Genomic DNA, 7,562 nt, shown 5'->3' on the forward strand with positions numbered 1-7,562 from the left:
TGTTGATGCATTGCATGGGCATCAGTTGTTTCAAATGGGTGGGTTTGCTTTGATCAAGGAAGTTTTGAATTTGAAAAAAACATGATTTGTTCGGCATGATGCCCGTCTGTAATACTGATAGCAACTCCAAGTGCGTCTTGGGATTGAGCTGCTTGGGAATAGGTTGATGAGCAGGTTTGGCCGCTTTTGCCGCTTGCGCCGGGGCATGAGGCCAAAGCCCCTTGGGTGCGTCCCTGTCAGCGCAGCACGCCCCTTCAGAGGCATGGAGGCGTTTCTGAATGATTAATTGATTGATTGATTGATTGGCTTATTTCATTCACAGTTGGCCCGTGTGTGCAGGGAAGAGGCTCTACTCGCCTCAGGACGAGCGGACCCGGCCCATGATGGAGAAGGTGCGGGGTGCTCTCTTCAGCATGCTGGGCGCTCAACTGGGCGGCAACGGCGCCCTTCCCGCCAACTCCCGGTGGCTCGATGTCTGCGCTGGGACGGTGCGACCCCACCGGCCGAGTGCTTGTTGTACCCGTAGGTGTAGGAGATATTGTGCTGAGTGCGTGCTGTACACGTAAATGTGTGCGACTTCGGTGCGGGATTATTGGCAGGGTGATCATCAAATTACTTCTGATTCCCGAGTAGTTGTTGGAGTTGCCAGTGTTCCAGTGGATGCGAATCTATTGTGAAAAGATACATCACATCTCCTTACATCATGATGGATCTTCATGGACTTCCATGGACTCATGCGAGCGACTGCGCATTTCTGACAGGCTTGCCTGTCCTGGCCGCTGACGTTGTCAATGAGATGTTCTGGTCCGATCGTGATTACTTGGTTGCTCAGTGACTACTTTCTGCCACTACCGACCCTACGACCTTAAAAGATTCACCAACAGCCCTGTCTCCCCAGGCTTCCTGTGTGCTCATATGATGTCAGAATGCGGCGCGGAGTGTGCGAGGCGGTGCCCGGCATCGAGAGCTATCAGGCAAACCCGCTCATGCTCCTCCAAAACCGGCACCAAAGGGAAAAGAACAAAGCATTTAGCGACGGCGAAAATATACCGGTCGTACGGAGCCAGAACTAGAAGGCACAGGCCGAAAGCAACATGTTTGTCCTCATCACGAGCGTCGTTAGCATCGTTTTCCTGCCTCCATGCCATCTACGCAGTCTGCATCGTCGCCACCACCGCCGTTCTCCCGTTCTCCTGGCCCCTTAAAACAGTCTACATTGAACATTTGGACAGTGGAGTGTGCACTGATCTGGATTCCACTGTCGTCGCCATCGCCGTCTAGAACGGTTGTGAATAGACGTGGTTGCATCAGGCAGCCAGGATTGGATATTTCGTTGTCGCCACTTGACAACTGGGACAGCTGCATGCAGGGTGCGGTGGGCTTGGAGGGCCTCTCGCGGGGCTGCGAAGAGGCGCACTTCATTGAGCTCGACCCTTGGATTGTCAAAAAGTGCCTCGCCCCAAACATCGCGTCAACGGGCTTCTCCCGCCAGTCCGTCATCCACACGATGAAATGCGAGGACTTCTTGCGACGGGGACTCGCGTCCCCGGGGTTTGCCGGCGGTCCGTTTGACTTTGTCTCCATCACGCCTCCATACCTGCTTGTCTCGTACCCTGAGCTCTTCGATCTGCTTGAAGGTTCCCCATTGCTGCATGCTCGCTCGGTCATCATCGTCGAGTACTCCCGCCAGAATCGCGCGGACATCCGTGACCGTATCGGCGAGCTGTCCCTTGTGAAGGACCGAAAGTACGGGCGCACACTGCTCGCTGTGTACGCCAACACAGCCATGCTGGCATGAAGTAATGAAGCACTAGTAGCACCGCTGGTGGCATGCAAACTGCACTTGATGCAACAACACTGAATGCCGCACTGCAGCCACATATTCAAACGAGTCGCAAAAAGATGGCCGTTTGAAATATTTTCAACCTAGATCTGCAGAAATATTTGAAAAAAAAATAGAGAGTTTCACTGGTTAATATCTGAGGTCTCCTAATAAACATTCCGATTTATTGTACCGACAGTTCAGTGGTTTGCGGGATTTGGACACAGTTTGCACATGCGTGTTCGAATGGTTAGCGGCGATATGGTATTGCTGATATATTTGTTAGCGTCGCATTGCCTCCCGTGCTGGCGTTCCAGCTGCCGCCATCGCAGCCCACTGTGCGGGACGTGTAGACACCTTGCTCGTACTACTGGTCGGACTCACCGTAGCAGACAGCTCGGTGGTGCACCCCTGCGCATCCTCTCATGTGCGCGCCAAGAAGGGAGATATTTTGTGTCGAAATCTGAAGTGTTCAATACAGTGCCCCCTTCTATAGATTTCTATGTCAAGAAAGAATACAACCTGTATGGGCATCCCCCAAACGCTCATTACAGCTTGCAGTGTTACTGAGAGGGATCTACAAACTCGAAGTTTTGATTGTAAGCATACAAAATCAAGCATTGAGGGCCTCTAGCTCGACTTTCGGAGGGAGTCATTCCCGCCAAGGATCCACCTCGTCACGATACAGCTCAGACGCACGAGCACGAGGCGAGCATCTAAACACGCCGTGTTACACGGGCACTTACAGATACCCCGTCTTCGCTGACGCTCACTCCCTCCCGATTCTTTGCATTTACAAGTCTTCAGCATTGCCGATTGGGCTTTATTCAGCAGGCAAAAAAGGTGCGACCTGCCACTCGGGATATCAACAGTGTTATCGTGCAAACGCAGTACAGAAGCGATTGAAGAACCTCTAAAGCTTCAACCTGTAATGTTTGGGTGGAAAGTCTCCTGTTCTGTCAATAGCCACCGACCTCGGATGTCACAGCGCAGTAGTCATGACGCACGCTGCCAGCGTCAGATGCGCTTGGCAAAGATGCTTTGCAGGATGATGCACTGCATACTCTTCCACGGACCACATTCCATCGTAGTTAAATTGTAATGTTATTGCACTTCTCGTTCCAAGGCCACTGCTGGTTGACGTATCGGAGAAGGTAGGCAATTGCTGTCAGCTATGTGATGAAGTTCTGAAATTCTCACGGAACTGGCGAAAGTCCCATGTAAGCGTTGATTGCTTGGATCCATGGGAGAAAAAGCGCCGCCTTAGACGATGATGTTCTGGTCACACGTGATGTGCATTTTGCAGATGCTGAATCCGAAAATCGTTTTCATCCTCGCCTGCTGGACGTTGTTTCTGAAGGTAGTGCCATCTGCTGCGATCTGGCTCCAACCTGGCAGCAAAAGTACGTTCAACTTTCGAGTGGCTATGGCATGGCGTCTATTTTTAGTCATAATTCGTGTTAATAATCATTCTTCCATCGTATCACTGCTCAGGTTTGTGGTGAAGTGGCACACAATCGCTTTGGCAGGAGTAAACAGCCTGGGGAGCATGCTCTGGTGGTCAGGGGTGGGCCACTCCAGCACACAATAGCACACGGATGTTTATGCCTCGAGGCCTCAATGCAAGTGCATCCAGATCAGAAGAATAGGAACTGTGATCAAATGAAATGATCAGGGCAACACAGTGCACTCTGAGGTGGCACAGTGGGCAAAGAACTCCTTATCGTGGCACGGAGAGTAAGCAGCTTCATACGTGACAGGGAAGCATACCACAGCCACTATTGCAGCAAAAGGGATCTGCCGGCTGGACTTATGAACTACCTGAGAGTAGGACACATGCCGAACAACTCCTGCTGACATGGCCCGGTGGAGATGCACCGTCCCACTGCATTTGAAACGGTCACAACCATACATAACTGAGAATGGCATTTGCCGTCATGTACGCAGGAGCAAAAGAGAAGAATGATGTCTCTTGCACAAATTGGACACCATTCACTCACAGGCACATCAGCGCTGGTGCTTGGTACTGACGATCTGTGACTGTGGATGGTGTGCGCAGCCAGGTGGAGAGGTGCGGATACCCCAGTGTATCCAAGTGGCTCCACCAATCCTTGTCCTCCTGGTGCTTGGTACCAGACGGCAAACAGTGTATGCATTACTCCTAGTGCGCACCTCGATCCTCATTCTTCTTTCCTTATTCACCAAATGCGCATGTTATCCAGGAAGGACGCATTTGCAACCTGTAAAGTATGGACAAAGACCATGCCTGCAGCTGGCATGCTTGCAGACCATGGCTCATCAGGCAGCTTTCACAACACTATGTGCACAGGTTGAAATCGTTGCGTATGCCATAGCAATGTTCAGCGGCCATGAGAAGCTCAATGTGTCCCATTGTTGCGTCACTTACTTTCCCGTGCCTCGGAGTGCCCAGCGGAGCATATGCTGCCCGGCATGCCATGTTGAACATTACACGCTTGTCCTGAACAGCTGTTCCGGATAGGGTTGCTGCTCTGCCTGCTGCTGCCTGTTCTGGCGCTGTGCCTGCATTTCCTTTCTTGCCACCTAGCGCTGAATTACCTTTGCGATTGATGTCGTGGATGAGCATTCCGGGATGCTGTGGAGCGGCACTTGCCGCCTGTTTCCCCGGGCCGGCCAGCCTGGGCCTGAGGCAGAAGCCCCTTGGGTACATCTCTCCCGCCGTGTTTCGCCGCCCAGGGGACCCGGCATGAATCCCGTTTATTTACTTTATTACTTATTTATTGTAAGTGCCTACCCGTCGGTCCTTCGTAGGCATGATCTGAACAGCACGATCTCGTTGGTAGTCAAGGGAAGCTTGAATGTTGGTCATGCCGCGTATGATGACCATGTGCTTTCTGGGCTTTATGCGCCGAATTGACGTCATTTGTACAGTTATTCATTGCTATGTGTTTTCTCATTCGTACAGTGTCCATCCACTCTTGTAACTAATAGGTTTCATGGAATAGTGGGGAGGGGCCGCCATACATTGCTTCCTATCATGATGCCAACGCCAGATACATGAATCAGAATTTGACAGTGCCATCCTTCTGATCAGATCGTCCCATAGCCTGTGTCTGATTTTAATGGTCGAATGTTTGAAAGTTGAGCGTCCATCATATGCTCAATTTGTTATCCAGGTGCTGAGCTTATGGTCGCATTGAATTGCAACCTGACTCGTGGGCTCCTGTCATGCGACGCCGCAACCGGACAAACCAAGCTTCGTTGATCCGGATTTTGCCGGATATTTGGGGCTGTACCTGGGCATCCCGGTGTTTCGCAATAGCACTTTGTCCCGGCTGGGGATGGACGCGGGACATGGCGTGGCACATGCTGACATGTAGACATGCTCGTCAACATGTTTCATGCCACTTTGATGGCAATTATCCTTACCGCTTCCTGCCATCAGTCACAAATTGCCATACCATTGCCCTTACGGAATATGTAACGCTGTCACAGGCTGTCAACTGCCACTTTGAATCACAAATGGAATTTGCATCCCTCGCCCGCTGTCAACGCCGTCTTCCTTGGGCTGGCGTATTTCTTTCTGATTCGCATCTGCAGAATCACGTTTACGTTGACTTCAACCTATTGCAGAGCATTTGCCACCCATTGTTAAGTGGGTATACCGCCACCTTCGATTCGAGGGGTCCTGCGCCCGAATTTTGGTTCGGCGCAAGCGGTTTTTTGGTGTACCCAGGACACTGATGGTTAGAGAAGTTGCTCTTGGAGCAAATTCCGCCGTAAGTTTCGCCTGCCAACATTCGGCGGTGTCCAAATTCCCATTTTCAATTTATTCCCAGAGCATGGTCAACGGTTATTTGCATTCACATTACCTCTGTTGCATATGCAGGTAGGTCGTGCCCTAAATCAGCGGGACTGAAATGGATGAGATGCTCTCCGGGGTATTCAATGTGCATGGCAATCCCTAGTGCGTTTCCTTCCCAGTTTCGGTCGCAGCATTTGATTACCCGTTGTAGACCGAAAGAGTAATTGTCTAGTTGCAGAGATGCAGCACTGCAACGACTATGAAGTACCTGATACACAGAACGGTGATCACAGCAACACTGCAGTGTCTGCAGCGCAGACTAATGATGAACATGGTAGACGTTTTGCGTTCATCCACAAAACCTGCAGAAAGTAAAAAATCCCAGCTCGCAAAACATGGCGTAAGTATTCATTCATGCCACATGTGTGGATTTTAAAGGTATAAAACGTTGCATTACGTATCTCGAGATACATATATTCATGATAAGTTTAAACTCAAACAATAATTTGAATGGCCAAATGGTCAATCCGACCAAGGACCCAGGATTCGGCTCGAGAGGGGGGATGAAAATTGTTTGCGAGGTCCTGCTTTCGAGCTCGGCTCACGGCTGCTGGGAACCGCTACCTGCTGGGTGGTTGGAGCGCTGTATGGCCAGTGTTGAGCCTAAAGTATGCTTGCACGAGGCACGAGAGCGCTGCAGATGCATGATATGGCTTCTTGTACGGAGATTGTGGCTTACAACGTAGGACATACTGTTTGTGGGCCTGTGCGCCGAGTAGGCAGGCCCTAAGCCGTGTGATCTTTTTGCGAACTCCTGTGTGTGGAAAAGCCGCTGCAGACTGCGAGCGTAATCGTTGCACCAGACTTGCTGTTATGCGGGGAATGTGTTTCTGGCAGTTTTTTCTGTGTTGACATGTCAGGTCAGGCTACGGTAAGTCGGGCTGCCAGGTATGCTTGCCTTAGGTGATGGTAACGGTAGCACTGATTCCCATGTAGCTCTTGCAGCTCCTAACCAGACAAGCATGTGGACGTGGTACTGTTGTGAGCAGATACATCATCATCAATCGTCGGATGGCATGCGGCCGAGGCTTTCATACTCTTGTAGTACGTTTGGCTTCCTGTGCAGAGTACCCCGGGGCCACGGCGGCCCTCTGTGCTTATGGAACTGAGTTGCTTTTGAGCGATATTACATGCTTGTTGCCTATGGATGGTGAGTCACTGTGGGGTGCCGTGCAGAAGTCCTACGGTGTTCCGGCCTTCAACCATTCGTGGTCTTCCTCAAGGGCCGCGTTGCGGAAATTGCTTGCGACTATGACAACTTGCGAGCCTGTGCGTTCCTACCATTGCAAATCTTGAATGCTTCTTGCTCTGTCTAGCTTGTGACAACATGAAGGATCGAGGTGCTTTGAAACGCACAATTGATTCATTGATTAATGCACTGCATGCAGGCAAGGGCAGCACACCAGAGACCTGCGAGCGCTTCTCTGTGTGCTATCCTCCGTCAGTTGGGGAGGTAAGCATTTACCGCCACCGTGTGAAAAGGTTTGGGAGCAGACGGCTCAACGCGCTGGAACAGCTTGACAGTGCACCCTACAATATGACCGCCACTGCCAGCATGAATCTCGAGCAGTGATACCCTGGAGAAAAGCAACATGAATTCCACGCCGTCTTAGCTGCGAGTCTGTGAACGTGAACATAAGCATCCAAAGAGCGGCCTGTACCGTAGTCCAAATTTCCTGGCTGCTTGGCTGTTAGGAGTTTGGCCGGCCGACGGCAGTCCCGCATTCCTTTGATACGACTGTGGCAACTGAAAATAAAACGTACCTGGGACACGGCGCAATCAAGCTTTGAGATGCTCTTTGCCGGCTGAACAGTTTGGTGACAGGTTCGAACCTAATTCGGAATCGGTCGTGACTGGGGACCATGGTTCAAGAGAAAAGTGCGCATGGTTGCGGT

At 51.2% G+C, this 7,562-nt stretch overlaps 1 long non-coding RNA gene across 1 annotated transcript; it reads left to right on the forward strand.

Moving 5' to 3' along the window:
• The first annotated feature begins 5,690 nt into the window (after positions 1-5,690).
• Positions 5,691-7,205, forward strand: LOC149809596 (uncharacterized). Its single transcript, XR_016429620.1, has 3 exons — positions 5,691-5,768; positions 6,843-6,935; positions 7,055-7,205. It is a non-coding gene; the product is annotated as an uncharacterized LOC149809596 (long non-coding RNA).
• Positions 7,206-7,562: the final 357 nt, after the last annotated feature.

This window comes from Nuphar pumila, unplaced genomic scaffold (assembly GCF_984573655.1).
Source record: "Nuphar pumila unplaced genomic scaffold, dmNupPumi1.hap1.1 HAP1_SCAFFOLD_996, whole genome shotgun sequence".
In the NCBI taxonomy this organism is placed as follows: Eukaryota; Viridiplantae; Streptophyta; class Magnoliopsida; order Nymphaeales; family Nymphaeaceae; genus Nuphar; species Nuphar pumila.